This window comes from Staurois parvus, unplaced genomic scaffold, assembly GCF_062004578.1.
Source record: "Staurois parvus isolate SC_StPar_1 unplaced genomic scaffold, SC_StPar_1.0 ptg000018l, whole genome shotgun sequence".
In the NCBI taxonomy this organism is placed as follows: Eukaryota; Metazoa; Chordata; class Amphibia; order Anura; family Ranidae; genus Staurois; species Staurois parvus.
The window spans coordinates 24983299-25005283 of NW_028317814.1; the positions used below are offsets into that span (position 1 = coordinate 24983299).

The 21985-nt window shown below is 44.5% G+C and overlaps 1 protein-coding gene across 6 annotated transcripts in view; it reads right to left on the minus strand.

The window, feature by feature from the left end:
• GLIS2 (GLIS family zinc finger 2) overlaps positions 1 to 3488 on the minus strand; it is an 88672-nt gene extending 85184 nt beyond the window's left edge. For 2 of the 6 annotated variants that reach the window (XM_089683398.1, XM_089683386.1), the window contains exons 1-2: positions 3052 to 3488; positions 2884 to 2924 (exon numbers count right to left, since the gene is read on the minus strand). The gene's annotated coding sequence lies outside the window, so the exon portion shown is untranslated. Of the gene's footprint in view, positions 1 to 2883 lie in introns of all 6 variants that reach the window. The other 4 variants (XM_089683393.1, XM_089683382.1, XM_089683374.1 and 1 more) reach the window with 2 other exon arrangements.
• Between the last annotated feature and the right edge of the window lie 18497 nt (positions 3489 to 21985).

Here is a 21985-nt window from a genome sequence, read left to right on the forward strand (position 1 = left end):
GAGAACTCCTCTCCTACTAATACATAGAGATCTCCTCTCCTCCTAATACACAGAGATCTCCTCTCCTCCTAATACACAGAGATCTCCTCTCCTCCTAATACACAGAGATCTCCTCTCCTACTAATACATAGAGATCTCCTCTCCTCCTAATACACAGAGATCTCCTCTCCTCCTCATACACAGACACCAGGACACAGAGCTCTCCTCTCCTCCTAATACACAGACACCAGGACACAGAGCTCTCCTCTCCTCCTCATACACAGACATCAGGACACAGAGATCTCCTCTCCTCCTAATACACAGACATCAGGACACAGAGCTCTCCTCTCCTCCTAATACACAGACACCAGGACACAGAGCTCTCCTCTCCTCCTCATACACAGACACCAGGACACAGAGCTCTCCTCTCCTCCTAATACACAGACACCAGGACACAGAGCTCTCCTCTCCTCCTCATACACAGACACCAGGACACAGAGCTCTCCTCTCCTCCTAATACACAGACATCAGGACACAGAGCTCTCCTCCTAATACACAGACATCAGGACACAGAGCTCTCCTCTCCTCCTAATACACAGACATCAGGACACAGAGCTCTCCTCTCCTCCTAATACACAGACATAAGGACACAGAGCTCTCCTCTCCTCCTAATACACAGACATCAGGACACATAGCTCTCCTCGCCTCCTAATACACAGAGATCTCCTCTCCTCCTCATACAGAGACATCAGGACACATAGCTTTCCTCTCCTCCTAATACACAGACACCAGGACACAGAGCTCTCCTCTCCTCTCGTAATACACAGATATCAGGACACAGAGCTCTCCTCTCCTCTCCTAATACACAGACATCAGGACACAGAGCTCTCCTCTCCTAATACACAGACATCAGGACGCAGAGCTCTCCTCTCCTCCTAATACACAAACACCAGGACACAGAGCTCTCCTCCTAATACACAAACACCAGGACGCAGAGCTCTCCTCTCCTCCTAATACACAAACACCAGGACACAGAGCTTTCCTCTCCTAATACACAGACACAAGGACACAGAGCTCTCCTCTCCTCCTAATACACAGACATCAGGACACAGAGCTCTCCTCTCCCCCTAATACACAGATATCAGGACACAGAGCTCTCCTCTCCTCCTAATACACAGACATCAGGACACAGAGCTCTCCTCTCCTCCTAATACACAGACATCGGGACACAGAGCTCTCCTCTCCCACTAATACACAGACATCAGGACACAGAGCTCTCTTCTCCTAATACACAGACATCAGGACACAGAGCTCGCCTCTCCTAATACACAGACATCAGGATGCAGAGCTCTCCTCTCCTCCTAATAAACAGACATCAGGACGCAAAGCTCTCCTCTCCTCCTAATACACAGACATCAGGACACAGAGCTCTCCTCTCCTCCTAATACACAGACATCAGGACGCAAAGCTCTCCTCTCCTCCTAATACACAGACAACAGGACGCAAAGCTCTCTTTTCCTAATACACAGACATCAGGACGCAGATCTCTCCTCTTCTCCTAATACACAGACATCAGTACACAGAGCTCTCCTCCTAATACACACACATCAGTACACAGAGCTCTCCTCTCCTCCTAATACACAGACATCAGTACACAGAGCTCTCCTCTCCTCCTAATACACAGACATCAGGACACAGATCTCTCCTCTCCTCCTAATACACAGACATCAGTACACAGAGCTCTCCTCTCCTCCTAATACACAGACATCAGTACACAGAGCTCTCCTCTCCTCCTAATACACAGACATCAGTACACAGAGCTCTCCTCTCCTCCTAATACACAGACATCAGTACACAGAGCTCTCCTCTCCTCCTAATGCACAGACATCAGTACACAGAGCTCTCCTCTCCTCTTAATACACAGATATCAGGACACAGAGCTCTCCTTACCTGAATTCAAAACCAATGGAAACATTTTTAATGACAGATCTAGCAAACAAAAAACAAAAAAAAATACAGAAAATCTCAGAAAATTAATAGAAACGAAAAAAAGGAACTTTAATCCAAACAACTGCTGTGCTGCTTTTTTCATACTTTTTTTTAACATCCAATCTTATTTGTATCGCTCGCCACTATTTTTCCAGAAAAATGAAACTTTTATTGATTGTCACTAAAATAAACCGACAAAAAAGGCCACAAAGGTACAATTTTCCTGCATACATTACATGTGCTGTTTAGTCATTCAGTTGCATTTTCCACAAACTTATTTAGCACCGTATAGGAGCGCACAATCCGTTCCAGCAATAGAGTATCATCCATGGGTACAAAGACAAAGTCACAAAATACGTCCTTTATACCAAAAATATAGAAATAACATTTTCTTCATTACTCTGAAATACAATAATATAAAAAAAATGCAGGAATATAGTAAACCCAAATGTTTTACAGTAAAAGTGGCCATGTATATCACCCAACATTACCTATAAGGCAATCTTCAGGACATCTAGCCAGCTACAGAGGTGGTGACACTGACAGTAGACTGCCACTCTCCCTGCAATGGGGTTCTTGGTGTACAGAGAATCCCCCTAGTCTACCCTCCCCCATTATAAAGAAATGACAGCTCGCCCTCCCCCCCTTGGTGTATTGGTGTGACAGGTCTCCCCTTGTACACCACATATTCAGGCATAACACACAGCGTACCCTGACAATCACCATGACCGACCAGCCAACGGTGGGGTTGCAAGCCCACCTTCCGCATAATATCACCTTTCCATGACCCCAAATAACAAATCCCCCATATAGTTGGCTCCTACCAATAAAACTACAGCATGCATTCTATAACTGGTTAACAAACAGCCCCTTAAAAATCCCCCCCTCCCCCAGAACACCCCTACCCATTCTCACCTTCTGCAGGTTGCAATGTCTGTAGGATAGACAATTCCCGTCTTCTTTGGTTTCAAAAAAATTGCATAAAAAAATAATAATAATAATATTATGAATCCAGAAGAATAACCCTTGCAAAATATTTTTTTTTTCAATATTTGTTTTAAAAATATCGAAAGGCTCCCCCACCAAAAAAAAAGATCAGTCTGTATCAATGTCTAGAGAAGGTTCCTCGAGTCTTCCAGATTTGGATCCAGATGTGGTCAAGCGGTGACCCCCCCTTTTTTTTACTGGAGGGATCCAGGAGACATAGTGGGGTGTCAGGCTATACAGAATGGGGTTTTTTTTTTTCCTATTATGTGGCAGGGCAGAGCCTGCTCAGTCTGCAAAGATAAAGGATGCTCTTAGTGTCAGGGATTGCTAGGAGGAAGGGGAGCTTATCAGCTCCCCCAATTTTATAGGGGTAAGGATAGGGGACAAGGGGGAGGGGGGGAGCTCTGGGTTAGGGAAGCAGGGAGAAGAGGCTGCAAAAGTGAGAGGTGGCAAGCTGATGGGAGGAAGGAAGGAAGGAGAGAGAGAGAGAGAGTGAGTGAGAGAGAGAGAAGAGAGAGAGAGAGAGAGAGGGAGGGAGGGAGACAGACAGAGGGAGGGAGGGGTGGGAATGTGCAGGGTGATTTATTGCAGCCCTGCAGAACTGTCTGAGAATGACCCTCCAACATCAGTTCTACTCCAGGGCTGAGGCCACTGCGCATGCTCCTGACTAGCCAGACAGGGGCTGCAGGGGAGAGGAGGAGAAGGGGGGCTCCTCGCCACACCGCCCCCCTCCACTTCTTCTCCTCCCAGTCTCTGCCCATAGGAGGGGGCTGCTGCAGAGAGCCCTCTCTCCCCTTCTCTCCCAGCACACAGGGGGAAAGGAGTGGTTTTCAATAATATAAGGGCTTCTCTCACAGCCTGGCTCTCACCCCTACACACATACCACACATACACAACTCCACCCGGACACACACACCGCACACACATGACACACCACAGCCTTATCACCGCACATACAATACAAGAATAGGGGCTTTGTACCAGCAGACACCATGACACCATGACACCATGTTAGTATGACACTCCTCTACACTGCCCCAGGTCTATGCCTGGCTTCCTGCTCATCGATTTCCGTAGGCCTCATCTGGCCTTTCAACACCAAATCAATTGAAGGATAGGTTCGCATTTTAGTGGCATTTTCGAAGCGTTTTTTTTTTTTTATTCACGCGGATTTGTTTAGGAAAGCAGATTATTAGGAGGAGAACACACTATGAGAAAATCAGGAGAAACATTCCCTACGAGGCTCGATGGTGCGATTTTCATATACTGTGTCCACATAGAAACATAGAAAAGTGACGGTAGAAAAAGACCGAGTGGTCCATCAAGTCTGCCCATTTTTTGTGTGTGTGGGTTTTTTTCTAGGGGGGGGGGCGTTGGGGTTTTCTTTTTGTTTTGTTTTTTTTTTGTTAACTTTTTTGTCTGAGTATAGATCTATGTTTGTCCCAAGCATGTTCGAAGCTATTTACTGTTGACTGGCTCACTACCTGTGCTGGAAGTCTATTCCAGGCATCCACTACTCTTTCAGTACAATAGTACTTTCTGAGATTGGTTTTGAACTTTCCTCCAGTTAGTTTAAGGTCATGTTCCCGTGTTCTTGATTTTGGTTTCATGTTGCGAATCCTGCCCTCCTGCACCTAATTCACCCCCTTGATGTATTTAAATGTTTCAATTTTGTCTTCCCTTTCCCTTCTTTCCTCCAGACTGGACATGTAAAGTTCCTGAAGTCGCTTTTGATATGTTTTAATCCCAGACCTTTCATCATTTTTGTTACCGTCTCTGGACTTGTTCTATCTTATTAGTATCTTTTTGTAGGTGAGGTCTCCAGAACTGGACACAGTATTCTAAATGAGGTCTAACTAAAGATCTATATTGGAGAACCAGGACCTCCTTCCTGCTGCTGGTGATCCCTCTAGTGATATAAAGATCTATATAGGGCATTCAGGACCTCCTTCCTCCTGCTGGTGACCCCTCCAGTGATAACTAAAGATCTATATAGGGGAATCAGGACCTCCTTCCTCCTGCTGGTGACCCCTCTAGTGATAAGTAAAGATCTATATAAGTGATTAAGACCTTCTTCCTGCTGCTGGTGACCCCTCTAGTGATAGCTACAGATCTATATAGGGGATTCGGGACCTCCTTCCTCCTGCTGGTGACCCCTCTAGTGATAGCTACGGATCTATATAGGGGATTCGGGACCTCCTTCCCCCTGCTGGTGACCCCTCTAGTGACAACTAAAGATCTATATAGGGGAATCAGGACCTCCTTCTTCCTGCTGGTGATCCTTCTAGTGACAACTAAAGATCTATATAGGGGATTCAGAACCTCCTTCCTCCTGCTGGTGACCCCTCTAGTGACAACTACAGATCTATATAGGGGAATCAGGACCTCATTCCTCCTGCTGGTGACCCCGCTAGTGATACAGTGAAGGAAATAAGTATTTGATCTCCTGCTGATATTGAATGTTTGCCCACTCACAAAGTATTGATCAGTCTAAAAATCGAATGGTGGGTGTATTGTAACACTGAGAGAACATTATAAGTGGAAGAAAAGACAGACAGAGGGGAAAGTGCAGAACTGGTGACAATTTGGGAGATGATTTTGATAATGAGTTTAGTCCAGACATGGGGTTCAGGTGACTTATAAAAATGGGGCAGGACGATATTAAGCCAAAATGGGTTATTCAGGGAAATGGCTAATTTGGGGTAATGTTAGCATGTTAGGCCAGCTCGCTAGACTCGCAGGGTGGTAACCATGGAGGGCATCAATGGGTAGGGGAATTTTACAAATATTTAGAGAATGAAAAAAAAAATCAGTTTTATGAAGAACCCCCCTTACATCAAGGAGAGCCCACCAGAGTCCTCCCTTACATCCAGAAGGCCTAGCAGGGGGACTGGGGAGGCTCATAGATCGCTGGCAATGGAGGCGCCAGTCTCCATATTATGATGCCAGCCAGGCTATTGTGACGGGCAGACAAAGTGTACAATCACACCACTTTAGCGGCACTTTTGAAGCATTTTTTATGTGCATTTTTGTTTAGGCCAATAGTAAGCAGGTTACTAGGAGGAGATAAAAATGTATTAGGTGCATTTTTCCCGGAGCTCCCTTCAAAGTTTATAGGGCCAAAAATGTGCAGTCCTGCCTCAAAGAAGTGATTTAGCTGCACTTTTGAAATGTTTTTACACACAATTTTTGGTTAGGTCAACCTGACTGCTAGGCCCCTTTTACGAGGGTGGACTCCATTTTGATCAGCAGTGGATCTGTCCTCTGATTGCCTGCTGAGCAATGCGGGCAAATGACAGGTCCATGTCTGTTTAGTGTGCAGAGTGGACATGGACACAGCCCGCTCTGCTGTCTGGGTGGCCAGAAGTAAATGGACTCCACTGTCTGTTCACACCCTTCACACCCAATTGCCTTTTGATCTGATCCACCTAGATGGAGGGTCCATTTTATTTAAGCGAACATGAACAGACTGGAGATAGGGGGGTACGGTCTATAGGGGAAAAAGGACCGTACAGTCAGGTCCACCTGAAAAACTGACTTAATCAGACCCCTTGTGTGAAAGGGGACTTAGACAAAAAAAGTGTATTATGTGTGTTTTTCGGGCACTCCCTTTGAAGTCTAGGGGGTCAAAAAAATGCACAATCCTGCCTCAAAGAAGCGTCTGTACTTCTTTGGTGTGACAACTACAACACATCTGAAAGGGCCCCATGTAATAAATACCAATACCAGGATTACAAGAGCACAAAATACAGAAGGGGTGCTCAACCTTTTGAAGAGTGAGGGCCCGTTAAAGCAGAACTTCGGGCAAAACCTTCATTACATGTCCATATTGCTGATTTCCTGCCTTCACTGACTATGTCATTAATCTTCCGGTTCATTCAGCAGCTGCCCTGAAATAGCCTATTAATTTTCAAATCCAACCATTAATTCTCATTGGTTTCCTGTTTGTAAGACCGGTAGCTACTATGCCTCCTATTCCCCCAGACATTGGTCTTGGCACATTCCTTCTGTAGTTCTTTCTCCAGGAAGCAGTGATGGAATCTACCCCACTTGCAGTACTGGGCGGACCGAGACTCTCAGACACATTCAAATTGTACAGGCCTAGTGTACCCGCTCACATTCACTACAATTCCCTGTGGTTGATGGGAACTGTAGTTTCCTTTTACTGAAGAGAGATAGGAGAGGATATGATGTAATCCCTGCTTATACACCTCCTCTTTGACAGAGCAGATGCTGTTATCTTTAGAATTACAGAGATGAGGTCATGAAAATTCAATCAGACTTTTCTCCTAAATGGTAAGGATTTTCAAAATTGTATTAACTGTTAAGTGTTTTGTGTAGGGGGGTACTAATGGGTGATTTTTTGCCTATCCCCGAGTTCTTCTTTAAGTGATTAGGTAGCTGGTCGTGGGTCACAATAAAATGAAATCGTTTCGAATAGCATAATGAACATTTTCTTCCTGCAGCTGCTGAATGCAGGAGGAAGAGGAGGAGAAGCTGCCTTTCAGCAGGAGGAAAATAGAGCGGATCAATTCCTGTGTATGTTGGCCCTCCTGTCCAAGTGTAAAACAGAATGTGACAGGGAGGCTGCATGGGCCAACTGGAGCATGGGCCAAGGTCACCATTGTTACCCCTGACCAGGGGCGGACTGACCATTTGGAAACTAGGGCACTGCCCGAGGGCCCGGGGTCAGTAGGGGGCCCCATGAGATGCCCCTGGTACCTATTTCATAGGCTTTTTTGAGTTTGGGCAAGGACACAGGGGCCCCATGATCCCCTATTGCCCGGGGGCCCCATGAGTTGTCAGTCCGCCCCTGCCCCTCTGCCCCTGACGCTACATTAGTGGTTGGGGGGGGGGTTTGAGAGGTGGTAAAAACACGTCTCAACTAGGGGTTTTACCACCCCCAAAAGTGTAAATGTAAACGAGCCCTTTCTGTCCTGAACCCCCTATAAGGTTGCTTTCACACTGATGCGCTGCGGTTTTGCTGCAGGTTAGCTGAGCTTTGCCATCGACTTCTATTATGTCTGGCGGGTGCAGTGTACTTTCTGAAAGTGCACCAAAACTCCTGCTTTCAGTTTGAGGTCGAGGGCCACATCAGAGGGCTCCAAGGACCATGGGTTGAGCACCCCTGAATTACAGGGTAATTATTGCTGCAGGTCTTCATATATGGAATGTTTTGTGATCAAAAGTTTGTGGACACCCTAACATCACAACCAGGGCCATGCCAGTGGTGGATGGCACCCGTGTTGGCCATTTTTGCTATTCCCCATGACAAAGATGGCCGCCTCAGGTGATAGTACATCACTCAGATGATCACACCAATTTGAGCTTGCTGGACCTTCTGTTCCAAAACCATAAATGTTAAGGTGGAGCACCCCTTCCCCCCTTCCTCCTTTGTGGCTATATACAGGCCATTTCAGACAGAGTATTGGCTGGGTACATTTTCTTTGTCAGATGTGTCAGATGATGAAGATTTCCCTGTAGAGTCACCAGGAAGTGAGAGGATATCTTTGAAATGTGATGGATATCCCGTCTTAGAAAGTTGTGATAAGAACAAATAGCGGGTTTTAATAAAACTAGAGCACTCCGAATCTGGTGTAGCTGTGCAAGTAGCCAATCAGCTTCTAACTTCGGCTTGTTCAGTTATGCAGGCCATAGACGGGATGAAAATTGGGCGATTTTCGCACCGTTAGTGGATTAATTGGTCGGCTGTTTTTCAGGCTTTTTGCACATTTTTTTTATTGGGCATGTTGGAAAATTTGCGGCCAATTTGATGATTGGCCGATTTTCCCAGCAATGATGGGCAAATCGGCCAATCGTTTTACTGATAAAAAATCTGAGCCGTGACCTGGAAGAAGAAGGAGGAGGAGAAGTATAATTCCAGTCCGCTATTATATTTTATATGAAAAAGTCTTGCGGTTGCAACAATGTATCCATTTGTATCCGAATAAAAACATCTGTATCTGAAATGGATACAAATGGATTCATTGTTGCAACCACAATACTTTTTCATATAAAATATAATAGCGGACTGGAATTCTCCTTTTTCTTCTTCTTCTTTTCTTCTTCTTATTATTCTTATGTATTGCTCCCGTGTGTGCTCCCCTGTCTCTGCAAGAGACAGAAGTAATTATGGGGTTAAATGCCGGCTATAGATGGGACGAAAATCGTTTTGATTTTTTTACCGTTGGCGGTAACATATGCCGATCGAACGACCGATTTTTTTTTTCTTTTTTTTTAAACGGCTGGTTTTCGACCCGTCTATGGCCGGCATTAGGCTTTAGCAATAAAACCTGGAAGCTGATTGGTTTCTATGCAGAGCTGCACCAGATTTTGCACTCTCCAGCTTTAGTGGGCAGCACAGTGGCTAAGTGGTTAGCACTTCTGCCTGGCAGCCCTAGGGTTGTTGGTATGAATCCCAACCATGGCACTACCTACATGGAGTTTGCATGTTCTCCCTATGCCTGCATGGGTTTCCTCTGGGTTGTCTGGTTTCCTCTGGGTTGTCCAGTTTCCTCCCACACTCCAAAGACATGCTGGTAGGCAGGGGCGGGCTGACCATTTGGAAACTCGTGCACTGCCCAAGGGCCCGGGGTCAGTAGGGGGCCCCATGAGATGCCCTTGGTACCTTTTTCATAGGCTTTTTTGAGTTTGGGCAAGTACATGGGGGCCCCATGATCCCCTATTGCCCGGGGGCCTCATGAGTTGTCAGTCCGCCCCTGCTGGTAGGTGAATTGTCTCCTATCTAAATTGTTCCTAGTATGTGTATGTATGAGTGAGATAGGGACCTTAGATTGTACACCCCTTGAAGGTTAGGGACTGATGTGAATGTAATATATATATATATATATATATATATATATATATACTGTAAATATATGTAAAGCACTATGTAAATTGATGGTATGATGATGATACAAGTGCCTGTAATAAAATAACCCCCAAAGTGTCCCCATTGCAAGATTTTTCCTCTACTGCTGTTCTAGTAGCAACTCAAAATTTAGGATTTACCCTCACTCATTCTCAGTAACTTTGGTGATTAGGACAATTAGAGAGATCGAATCTAAAAAATAACACACCATTACCCACTTGCCCTCCAGAGGATATACCCCCCTCCCTGACCAGGCCATTTTTTGTGATACAGCACTGTGGTACTTTGACTGACAATTGCGCAGTCATGCAACGCTAAACCCAAATTAAATTTACATCCTTTTTTCCCACAAATAGAGCTTTCATTCGGTGGTATTTGATCACCTCTTATTTTTTCTGCTATAAACAAAAAAAGACCAACAATTTTGAAAAAAACAAACAATATTTTTGACTTTTTGCTATTAAACATGTCCAGTAAAAAAATTAAAAAAATCAAATTTCGTCATAAATTTAGGCCAAAATGTATTCTGTTCCACATCTTTGCTAAAAAAAAATCCCAATATGTGTAAATTAATTGGTTTATGTGAAAGTTATAGCGTTTACAAATGGCGGTATTTATACTGGAATTTTTTTTTTATACTAGTAATGGTGGCCATCAGCGACTTACAGCGGGACTGCGGCGGGTATTCTGACACTGGGGGGAACTGACTTGGTGTCACCGACATCCCCAGTGACACCAATACAGTGATCAGTGCTAATAAAAAGCATTGACACTGTACTAAAGGCACTGGGAAGGAAGGGGTTAACATCTGGGGTGATCAAAGGGTTAACTGTGTGCTATTTTACTATAGGGGCTAAGTGTGTTTTTCATTATAAGCACACTACTTTGTATGTGGGACCCGGTGATTGACAGCCAAAGCCACAAATGGCGGCGTGGATAGGGCTCACGTGCGCCCCCTACCAGGAACTGCAAAATTATGTATATAATGTGATTTTGCACACCCGTGCCGCCCTGTGGCAGTATATCTGCTATAGGGCGGTGCGGAAGCGGTTAATTGCAAAAAACAGTGTTTTTGCTCCAATAAACTTTAATGGAGACGCTGCTGAAAGGCATGTAGCGCCTTGTTTTTGCTGCGTTTTGCATCTTTATTCTGCCGAGCGACAAAAAGAATTCCCCTTTATCAAAAAAATAAACCAAAAAAGTTGAAAAAACACAAACCGCGGCAAAAAAAACATGCATGTAAACATGCAAAGCGAAATGCAAAAAGCATTGCAAAAAACAGATAAAAAGCAAACTGCATAGGTGTGAACAAAGCCTAAAACACACCTTTCCAGCACAACAAAAGCACAAGAAAATGATTCCCTTTTAAATCCTATGCAACTGTTCACATTGCTGTGCTTGTGCTGCATTTTGAAAAGCCCTGCATGCTGCACCATTGGTGCACTTTTCACAAGAGCACCTAAAACTCACCTCTCATTAATTTCTATAGGAAATGCATCAAAAATGCATCAATAATGCACCCGCGGTGCATTTTTGGTGCGTTTTTTGAGTCACTTGTCCAAGTTTTATTGATGCATGCTGGGAGTCAGGAATCCAGAAAGCGCACCAAAAACACATGAAAAATTTATCAGAACACGATATGTGTCTTTGCAAAACACGTACCGTGATTTTAAGTGTACCAGGTAATGGGGATACTCATGTGGTGGGGGGGGGGTTGTGATCGGAGGGGTTTTGGATCAGGGAGTGCCTGAACTCTAGACTTTCCTGGCTGTAGACTCTAGTAGAAAGGCAGCCATGACCTGGCAGGAGGGAAGCTGTGGCCCAGCATGTGTCAGCATCTCAATAACTCCTAAATAACTCCTAATATTAAATTCAAGATACTAACAACGGCTTACAAAGCCATCCACAACTCTGCCCCCAGCTACATCACCAACCTGGTCTCAAAATATCAACTTAATTGTTCTCTTCATGCCTCCCAAGACCTGCTCTCTAGTTCCCTTTTCACCTCCTTCCATGCTCGCCTCCCTGACTTCTTCGGAGCCTCTCCCATCCTTTGGAACTTCCTACCCCAATCTGTCCAACTATCTCCTATTCTGTAAACCCTTCTCTTCAGAGAGGCCTATCCTGTACCCACCCAACAACTGTACATTTATTCTCTCCATCAGCCCATCCCCTATAGTTATTGTCGTTTGTATCTCTTGACCCTCCCTCTTAGATTGTAAGCTCTAAGGAGCAGGGCCCTCTGATTCCTCTGCTATTAAATTGTATTGTAATTGTACTGTCTGCCCTCATGTTGTAAAATGCTGCGTAAATCCTGTATAATAATAATCCCTGGTCACTATATATCCTAACATACAGTACAATATCCATTACTACTCAAGTCTCTTTGGAAAAGCAATTGTATCTCATGAGTAGTTGTATATCATTTTTTCTTTGTTACAGTGTATAAAAATATCTAGTTTTCAGAACCATTTTCAGAACTCTATAATACCCCGCCCAAAGGAAGGAACCTAACAAGCTCATACTCTGAGGACTCGTTCACACCAGAACATGGTGCAGGAAACCTGCGTTTGGTGGGTGTTTCCCACACCATGTTCAAAACGCACTGAGTGTGTGATCTGCTGCGGTGTTGATATATGTGATCTGCTGAGGTGTTGATATATGTGATCTGCTGCGGTGTTGATATATGTGATCTGCTGCGGTGTTGATATATGTAATCTGCTGTGGTGTTGATATATGTGATCTGCTGCGGTGTTGATATATGTGATCTGCTGCGGTGTCGATATATTCCCGATGACACCTCAAACGCAGGTCATAATCGAAATACAATGTCTTGCATTTTGGAAAAGTGGCGCATGCACTACTTTTTGTGCATTCCACTGTGATTTCAGCCTATTCAGATAAATGGGCTGAAAATCGCATCACACTTTAAGTGGCACAGGAACCGGATTCAGGTGTTAACCAGCCATAAAGTCAAGAGGAACTAAAAAGATTATAGATCCCACCAGGGCTCTCTTTAACGCAGGGCAAAAGGGGCAGCTGTGCAGGGCCCAGTCATTGTATTGGGGCCCAAAGTAGGTGGCCCTTGAGCCCGCGTTACCCGCAAATTGGGGGCCCCATTGGCACTGCGGAATGACACTGTAGAAAGGACAGGAGACAAGCAGCAGTGCACTGTGCTGTATATTTTTCCCCAGCGAACGAGGAGTGGGCGGGGCCATGTGCTCCACTGACGCTTTGACTCCGCCCATGCCATGCTGCCTGTCTGCTGGGTACTCCTGTGGATGGTGAGCCCAGGTCAGCTGGACAGGACCATACAGGACCTTCTCCCCATATAGACTGTGAACCAGGGGCGGACTGACAACTCATGGGGCCCCTGTGTCCTTGCCCAAACTCAAAAATGCCTATGAAAAAGGTACCAGGGGCATCTCATGGGGCCCTCTACTGACCCCGGGCCCTCGGGCAGTGCCCGAGTTTCCAAATGGTCAGTCCGCCCCTACTGTGGACTGTTCCTAAACCCTAACCTGGCTGTGGCTGTTGTCATGTAATTAGAGAGCGTGGGCCACCAGTGGCACTGGCACATGACATCTTCCAAACGTAGACATACTGAAACACAACACTGCTCAATGGGCTTATTTTAGCCTGATTCACATCTATGCGGGTTTGAGCAGGCACGGCAGCCTATTCATTTCAATGGGATGCTGTTCCTGCGTTTCCCACAGGAAAAAGCTGCATGCAGCATTTTAAAAATGCAGTGGCCTTGAAATCGCATCATGCAATAAGGCCACTGCATTTTTTAAATGCTGTATGCACCTTTTTTCTGCGGGAAATGCAGGCACAGCAGCCCATTTAAATGAATGGGCTGCCGTGCACGTGCAAACCTGCATAGATATGAACCAAATCTAAAGCGGTAGTAAAATAATTTTTTAAAAATAAAACACTGCAGGTTTAAGTCATATTGAACTAGTATGCACCACAAACCAGCATATGATGACAGACTTACCTACAAAATGAGCCCTTCAGCGCTGTGCTGTCTTGTCTCCCCTTGGCCCTCGGCACATCCCTCTTCTCCCAGTCTTCCTTCCAGGTTCTCTATCTTTAACCGCTTGAATGGCTAGGCTGTGATGGCGTCACTCTTGCGCATGCGCACGGAAGCACATCATTCTGTCACACAACCACTTGCCCTCCAGAGGATTTACCCCCCTTCCTGACCAGGACATTTTTTGTGATACGGCGCTGCGTTATTTTAACTGACAATTGCGCAGACATGCAACGCTGCACCCAAATGAAATTTACGTCCTTTTTTCCCACAAATAGAGCTTTCTTTTGGTGGTATTTGATCACCTGTGCGGGGTATTTTTTTTCATAAACAAAATAAGACCAACAATATTGAAAAAAAAAACAACAATATTTTTTACTTTTTGCAATAAATCATATCCAGTAAAAAAATTTTAAAAATCAAATTTCGGCATCAATTTAGGCCAAAATGTATTCTGCTCCATGTCTTTGCTAAAAAAAAAAATCCCAATACGTGTAAATTAATTGGTTTACATGAAAGTTATAGCGTCTACAGGATTTATAAAGCGCCAAAAAATTTGCTCCACACTGTACATTATAGTGAGGGACAGTACATGAGACAATACAGTAACAATACAATACACGAGGGGTTCGAGGGCCCTGCTCCTTGGAGCTTACAATCTAGAAGGGAGGGGATAGTGGTACAGGAGGAAATGGCTGTGGGGAATGGAGAGGTAGGAGGAGTATATATATTTTTTCTTTAACTGATCTGCTGCAAAAACACCTCAAAAACGCTTAGGCGGTTTTGCAACATTTTTAGCACATATTTGCCGCATATGACTTAAAACTGTTCCACGTATGCTTCTCAGAGGAGTTTTTCAGGCGATTTCCATTGATTTCAATGAGACGAGGTGTTTTTTGGGCGTTTTATTAACTCCCCAAACATGCCCCAAAGATGCTGCAAGCAGGAGTTTTTGCACCACACCGCAAGCACAACGCCTCAGTCTGAAAACATACACAGATATACATTCACATACACAGGGAAGCAGCTTTCTTTAGCTTTTCAGGCGCTTTTTTTTACCGCAAAAACGCTTCAAAAACTCCTCAGTGTAAAAGTAGCCTTATAGTGGGACTGCGTCGGGCATTCTGACACTGGGGGGAACTGACTAACTGCCACTGACATCCTAATGATACTAATACAGTAGTCAGTGCTAATAAAAAACACTGACACTGTACTAATAGCACTGGGCAGGAAGGGGTTAACATGTGGGGCGATCAAAGGGTTAACTGTGTGCTGTGTTACTGTGTGGAGTGTGCTTTACTATGGAAACATACTGCTGTGTATTTCTCTGCTGTGCAGAGAAATACACAGCAGCATGGTACTGCTCGGGAGAGAGACCTGTGTTGTCTACACACAGGTCTCTCCCCTGTCAGTGATACTTGGAGATCGCTGGGTGCCAGCAGGGAAGCTCCAGCCAGGACCCGGTGATCGACATCTGCAGCCGTGTGTATATATACATACACATGATTTTGCGCAGCCCTGCCACCCTGTAGCAGTAGTTCTGCTATAGGGTGGTCGGGAAGCGGATAAAGCACTAGGAACACATTGGGAGAGATTTACTAAAAGCTGGTTCACTCAGAGTCTTGTGCATGGTGGTCAATCAGCTTCTAACCTCAGTTTGTTCAATTAGGCTTTAGCAATAAAACCTGGAAGCTGATTGGTTTCCATGCAGAAGTGCACAAGATTCTGATTGAACCAGCTTTAGTAAATAAACCCCATAGTGTGCCTTAAAAAGTCTACACAGAAAGCAGTCAAGCATGGGCGACCTCTGCCCAATTCACAACTTAACAAAATCCACACACAATTCATAAAATCCAACAGGACCAAGGCACATTAATAATAAGTATATATTTGAATGGGGAATATTATACTAAACAAATCAAAGTCATCCATGACTAAGCTAGCACATACATAAAGGGAGAAAGCAGTCTCCTACCTCCTGGGTGACAGACCCATCCGAAATACTCTGTGTTTGGCATCCCTGGACACAAAATATAATGCTGACCAATATTCTACCAGTATCCATAATGCCACCTGTACAACCTGTGGAAGATATTAATATTGGTATAAAATTGTGTGTAAGGGAGGGCTACGATACCGTCATAAAGATGGTGACCTGCCAGCCACCACCCCTTAAATCAGATGATTGGTCAGATGGTCTCTGTCAACAGCCCTTTGTTACGACAGAAAAAGTAAAATGTCAGGACCATCTGACAGCTCTCATTTAACATCAACCAAGGAACACCTAACTGAACTTGACAGAGCCACTGTACCGTTTTATAATTGATCAATTGGACTCCGCTAAAACCAAGGACTTTGCAAGTATTCTTCATTTTCAGCTTTTTCTTAATTATCTGTTGCTTTAAGGTCTCTCTATTTCTTTATAACACCTTTTTTTCTGTAAATATTTTATTTGCACCATTATGACTTTTTCATTATTAAACCCTATTTTGAAAATCATTGAACTGTCCCTAAGGCTTTTAATGCAAACTAAAGAATCCCTGTCTCTTGAAGAGTGCTACTGTATTACAAATCTCTGAATATACCTGTCTGTGGTGACAGTGTGTGTTACAGACGTTTATTCACAAATCATAGTTGCTATTGTTAAGACTGTGAGTTTCCTCCTTCTCAGTAAAAAGGCGGTGGTGGTAGCTTAAAGTGGAGTTCCACCCAAAAGGGGAAGTTCTGCTTTAAAGACTGGTCCCTCCACTCCCCATTAAGGATTGGCACCTTTGGCGAGCGGGTACCTGAAATTGACAGGTACCCGCTCCCACTTCTGCTGCGATCGTCTAGGTGATCGGAAGCAGAAGTTGTCCTACCACCCCCCCTCCCCGTAGTCTTCCACGTCCCAGAAGACTACAGGGCCATTCAGGAAGCGCAGCACTACTCGCGCATGCGCAGTGGGTACCCAACTGTGAAGCCGGAAGCTGTCACAGCCGGGTGCCCACACTGAAGATGCCGGCACCTGGAACACCAGACGGCTGGTGAAACAGGCTGCAGGGAGGACACCGCGGGATCGTGGGACAGGTGAGTGGCTATTTTTTAAAAGTCAGCAGCTACAGTTTTTTTAGCTGATGACTTTAAGTTTTTTATAGTGTGAGCGGAACTCCGCTTTAAAGAGTTAATTGCTTAGTTAACCTAGCCCAGTGACAATTGCTCTAAGGCTGCAGCACCTAGATTGTGGTCCCGTGAGCTGGAAAATCTCTGTGCAGGGCGCAGCTGAGAGTGGCATTGTTACGGAAGTGACAGCGCGGTGTGAGATTGTCCGGTCCTTTGTCACGAGTTGGTGAGAAGGGAAGGGATCGGGCATCGCATTCGTCACACCCTGGATCACACACATGGGCCTAGCCAGGAAGATTTTCAGTTGGACAATCTAGTCAGTGATATGTCATTGGATAAGGGACAGGTGAGTAAAAAGCCAGTTAACACCAGAACGCGGTACGGGGCAGGTGCGTTCTGTGAGTGTTTTTCACACTGCGCTCAAAACACACTGCTGTGGATGCCAATGTAATGTTAATGACACCCCAAACACAGAACACAAGCGTAGTGCGTTTGAACACACCACATTTTTTAAAGTAGTGAATGCATTCCAATGCAGTTTACATAGTTAGTCTGGCTGAAAAGACAAAAGTCTAGTTCAACTATTAAAAAAAAAAAAAAAAGTTATAATCCTATACCCACAGTTGATCCAGAGGAAGGCAAAAAAGCATGACCCAATTTGCTCCTGCAGGGGAAAAAAATCCTTCCTAAACCCCCGAGAGGCAAGTGGATATTCCCTGGATCAACTTTATCTATAAATGTTAGTATCCAGTTATATTCTGTGTATCTAAGAAAGAATCCAGGACTTTTTTAAAACAATCCACTGAGCTGGACAGAACCAAGTCTATTCCACATTTTCTCAGCTCTAATGCAGGCCATAGACGGGCCGAAAACCGGCCATTTAAAAAAAAAAAAAAAAATGAAAAATGGGTCGTTCAATTGGCCGACGTTACCACCAACAGTAAAACAATCGGCCGATTGACCCTTCTACGGCCGGCATTTTTACTTCTGTCCCTGCAGAGAGCTCCGCTATTATATTTTACATGAATGAAGTATTGCGGTTGCAACAATGTATCCATTTGTATCCATTTCGGATACAGATGTTTTTATTCAGATACAAATAGATACATTGTTGCAACCGCAAGATTTTTCATATAAACTATAATAGCGGACTGGAATTCTTCTTCTCTTTCTTCTTCCTCTTCTTTTTCTTCTTTTTCTTCTTTTTCTTTTTCTTCTTCTTGCAGGTCACGGCTCATGCGCTGATTTTTTTATCGGTAAAACGAACAGCCGATTTGCCCATCATTGCCGGGAAAATCGGCCGATTGTCAAAATCGGCCATGAATTTTCCAACTTTACCAATAAAAAAAATGTGACGAAACCCCAAAAAACGGCCGACCAATTAACCCGCTAACAGTGCGAAAATCGCCCGATTTTCGACCCGTCTATGGCCTGCATTACTGTGAAGAAACCTTTCCGTGTTTGGAGATTAAATCTCTTTTCCTCCAGAAGTAAAGAGCGCCCCCTTGTCCTCTGTGATACCTCAGGGTGAATAGCTCTACACCAAGTTCACTATATGAACCACTGATGTATTTATACATGTTGATGATTTCAGTTCATTAAAATGAACGGGCTGCAAAATCGCACCACACGGGTGGTTGGCTGGCAATATAAAAACTGGCAGGGGTTATAACCCTCCCTTACTCTATCGAAAAATGGAAAAAAAAAAGTTTTGCCTTTAGGCCTACTTTAACCTAAATACATTTATAGTGATTTTTGAAAGCTCTTCAGTTCCCTATGCCTCTTTTAATGACTTTTTTTTTATTACCGGAAAACACCGGAAATTCCTTTTCGTAGCCCCAGTGACATCATTTCAGGGGCTACAGTGCTCTTTTTGTCCTGCTGCCACAGCCTGGAGAAGGAATACAAAAAGTCACCATGGCCAGCAGGACTTTTTTTCATTGGGGGAATACAGTTTTGGCACCTCCAGAACTGAATGTATGTATTGGCAAGGGGTGCTGGGGTGTGCTGGAAGGTCTATTGATGCTGGGGGATGTATTGTCACTGGAGGGGAGCAGTTGCTACTGGGGAGGTCTATTGATGCTGGGGAATGTATTGTCACTGGAGGGGAGCAGTTGCTACTGGGGAGGTCTACTGATGCTGGGGGATGTATTGTCACTGGAGGGGAGCAGTTGGTACTGGCGAAGTCTATTGATGCTGGGGGATGTATTGTCACTGGAGGGGAGCAGTTGCTACTGGGGAGGTCTATTGATGCTGGGGGATGTATTGTCACTGGAGGGGTGCTGGGGTGTGCTGGGGAGGTCTATTGTTGCTGGAAGGGATCTACTATTGAAGGAGGGGTTTGTTGATGCTGGCTGCTGGAGGGCCTATTGAAGCTAGCTGCTGGTAGATCTGTTGTTGCTGCTGGGGGTCTATTGTTGCTGGGGTGGTATTTTGCTGTGGGGGTCCATTGTTTCTGGGGAATCTATTGTAGCTGCAGGGGGGTCTATTGCTGCTGGCTGCAATGGATCTATTTTACTGATTTTCTTGTTATCATTAACAAATTCCATGCAAATTGTTTAGCATCACAAAATGACACTTGGCTCTGTATTCTCTAAAAAGAACAGTGCTGGGAGGTGGGTAGGGGATGGCACCAAGGGACAGTGCTTAGAGGTGGATAGGGAGCAGAGACAAGAAGTGACTCAGAAGGACCTATTTTTTGAGAAAAAAAGCCCTGATGGCCAGTCTTCTTTCTAGGTCATGTGACTATCTCTGTGCTGTCAATAACAACACCTGAAAGGAGATAGACACGGGCAGTGCTGACAAAAATCAAGGAGGGTACTCAATGGTGACAAAGCTGCAAACTTTCCTCTTCTGCCAGCGTGATTGTACAGCATTTAACTAGGTGACAACGCTGCAGTGATTTCATTGCAGAGGAATCTACGTTGTCACCTTGTTGAAGGAAGTGCCTGGCAGTGGCAGGATCACAAATTGATTTTATTAGGACAGAAAAGGCTGATTGCATTTAAAATTTATTATATAGTGCGCTTTTATAAGTTTGTGATGTTTCACCGGTAAATGTTAACATTTCAGCCAACCAGGGGCATCACGTAAACGTAAAACTTTCTACTTTAAACAATCAATGTCTAATACAGATTTTTATATACTGGATACATATACTGTATATGTAATATATTTCTCTACCTGTTCTGCATTGGTAAAAGAACAGCTGTTCCAGTAGTCATTTGCTCTTACAATAAACACAGCACACAGGCCAATAAACAAAGCGGCAGACCTATTCCTCCAATACAAACACAGCACACTTGCCTAAACAGCTCACACAAACACACACTTATCACAGACATATTAGACAAATATGTGCACATAACACCTATGTGCTGTATAAACTGACACAACATGGAGGAGCAGAGGGGATAAAAATATATATAACACATAAAACGTGCGTTGTATAACATTATTATTATTATTATTATTATAATACAGTATTTATAAAGCGCCAATAGTTCGCTCAGCGCTGTACATTACAGAGGGGGACAGAACATGTGACAGAACAATACCAATACAATGCAAAACATGAGGGGATCGAGGGGCCTGCTCTTTCGAGCTTACAATCTAGGAGGGAGGGGATGGTGGCACAGGAGGAGATAGCTGTGGGGGATGGAGTGGTAGGAAGAGTGGAGAAGGTCGGTCAAGTTAGCAGGGGGTGGGGTAGGCTTCCCTGAAGAGGTGGGTTTTCAGGGTGCGCCTAAAGGAGAGGAGAGTAGGTGATAATCTGATGGGTTGGGGCAGGGAGTTCCAGAGGATGGGTGACACCCTGGAGAAGTCCTGGAGGCGGGCATGGGAGGAGGAGACCAGAGAACTAGAGAGAAGGAGGTCTTGTGAGGAGCGGAGTGTACGTGCTGGGCGGTACTTGGATATTAGGTCAGTGATGTAGTTCGGGGCAGTATGGTGGACAGCTTTGTACGTCAGTGTTAGGATTTTGAATTTGATCCGTTGCGCAATCGGAAGCCAGTGGAGGGATTGGCAGAGGGGGGTGGCGGAAATGGAGCGGTTGGAAAGGTGAATGAGTCTGGCAGCCGTATTCAGGATGGACTGAAGCGTCGATAGCCAGCGGCGAGGCAGGCCAGTGAGGAGGGAGTTGCAGTAGTCGAGTCATGATATGATGAGGGAGTGGATGAGCTGTTTAGTGGTTTCTGGGGTTAGGAACGTGCGGATTTTGGCGATGTTGCGGAGGTGGAGTCTGCATGAGTTTGTTAAAGAGTGGACTTCGGGCTGGAAGGATAGGTTGGAGTCCAGAATGACACCAAGTACTCTGGCCTGCAGGGCGGGTTTGATGGTGGCGTTGTTGGACATGATGGAGAAGTCAATGGGGGGTGGTGTCCGGGCTGGAGGGAAGACAAGAAAACATGACACATAATGAATGTCACATGCCGGCAAAGAGTATACATGAGATAATATAGCATAATCAGTACTGAGATAAAGTATTATGGAAAAGATATTGGGAATCCCTGTGTCCATTCTGCTTTTAGGCTCCAGAGGTATAACGTTGTCCTGCTAAGTGCAATAAAAGAAAATTGTATATTTGTAACGTTTTAATTAAAGGGAAGCTGTCACTTTGCCCATTAAGGGCAAAAAAGAAAAGTGTTATTAACCTCCCTAGTGGTCTGATTATGTCAGTATTTTTGTGCTCAAAGCAGTACATTGTTTTCAATGGAAATGTGTTGTTTTTTTTTATTGTAGGCCTGTAATTCTTGGGAATAACTCACTGAGATCTGTCCGAACAAGAGTCTAGTAAACATCCCGGGTATGATAAAACTTGAAACATGAAATCATAAATTATAATATAATAAATAATCTTCAAAAATAATAATAATACATTTAATTTAATAATATAATCAAACCAAAAACACTGAAATCTTAAATAGAGCGCCAAGTTCGCACATCACTGAGCTCAATCGCAGAATCGTTTTCAGTGTCTGATGACGAATTTCCCCCACGAATCATTATCACTCAATTCTGCAAGT